We start from the raw sequence: 1,574 nt of genomic DNA on the forward strand, positions 1-1,574 counted from the left end.
CTTTTTCCTGTCCACTGCTGAACAAAGGCCTCCCCTTAGAACGCCGCATTGAACGACAACTCGCCACTTTGCATCCACCGGTTTCCCGCACACGCAGATAAACGCAATGAGCTATGATGAGGCTATGCTTGGACTTTCTTTGCGCATAGAATCCGGAATACGGAAATTCGTCAAAGAACTAAAGTCACCCACATAGCTGGAAAAATATGCAAGTTGAGGTGGTAATGGGCGGGCCACATCGCTCGAAGAACAGATAACCCTTGGGGGAGAAAAGTCCTCGAGTGGCGACCACGAACCGGAAGACGAAGCGTTGGCAGGCCTCTCACCAGGTGGACTGACGACTGATGACATATATATAACTTACTAATCCATACTAATATTTATAATGCGAAAGTATGTTTGTATGTTGTGTGTTTGTCCTCTTTCACGCCGTTACGGAGCGACGGATCGACGTGATATTTGAGTAAGAGACAGTTTATGGGCCCGAGAGTGACATAGGCTACTTTTTATCCCGGAAAAATGCACAGTTTCCGGAGGGAACAGCGCGCGATAATACCAAATACCACGCGGGCGGAGCCGCGGGCAAAAGCTAGTATTATTATAAATGCGAAACTAACTCTTTATTTATTTGTTACCTATTTTTTATTTATTCATAAACTGATACAACTAATATTCCACTAATATTAAGACTTTTTATATTACTGATACAGATAAGCGTTTAAGAGACAAGTGTGAGTATTCACGCTCAAACCGCTAAATCCCAGAAAATTGCATAGTTCTCGCGGGATAGCGAGGTGATTTATGAAACTAAAAATTACTAAGCCACTCTACTCACGACTATGTCAGAAATAGTCCGACCAGTTTTGATCTATTCAGGAGATCATTATCAAGGGCGTTCACGGCGATAGTGCGCCGCGCAATGCCCTTTTTTTACAGGCAGTTAATAACAAATGTAGCAGACAACAGTCACATGATAATTAGGGACAACAGTGGACGCCCTACGGCCGACATGGTGGTGATGGGCTCTAAAGCTTAATCCGTCCGTCTCAGAAAGTGTGATTAATATTCATTAACTATCCTTTTGCAAGGGATTTAAGAGGATATGACGATGTTTAGCATCGGCGGCAAAAGCTATTGTGTTAAAGCTTATAAACTTTTGGGTAACTTACGGATCTTGCGATCTTGTGCTCTATTCATAACGGTTCTCCTATTGTAGCCCGAAAAATTAAAATCCTATTTTCTTCACTACCACTACTTTCATTAGACCTAAAATCAAAAAGCCGAATTTTTTCGTAACTTTTCATGCCCTAATTTTAGCATTACGAATTTACGTTGTACCTTATTTAACTGGGAATATTGGATCCTTTCGACTGTCATAATTTTATAAGTCATAATGTAATGTTTGTCATAATTAATGTTAGTCATATTTTTTCTTCCTGCTGAAACCATACATTTTTCATACATTTTGATATGGTCATCCTGTAGAACTATATGTAGAGGTTAGGTTAGGTTTGTTTTATAACAATTCTGAAAAATAAATGGTTTCCCACTGGTGGTTGGAAATGGTTTATGAC

General features: G+C 40.2%; 1 protein-coding gene across 1 annotated transcript in view; it reads right to left on the reverse strand.

Moving 5' to 3' along the window:
* The window catches only part of LOC141429286 (uncharacterized), a 163,296-nt gene that overhangs the window by 88,434 nt on the left and 73,288 nt on the right, over positions 1-1,574 (reverse strand).

The sequence above is a fragment of the Choristoneura fumiferana genome, chromosome 6 (assembly GCF_025370935.1).
Source record: "Choristoneura fumiferana chromosome 6, NRCan_CFum_1, whole genome shotgun sequence".
NCBI lineage: Eukaryota > Metazoa > Arthropoda > Insecta > Lepidoptera > Tortricidae > Choristoneura > Choristoneura fumiferana.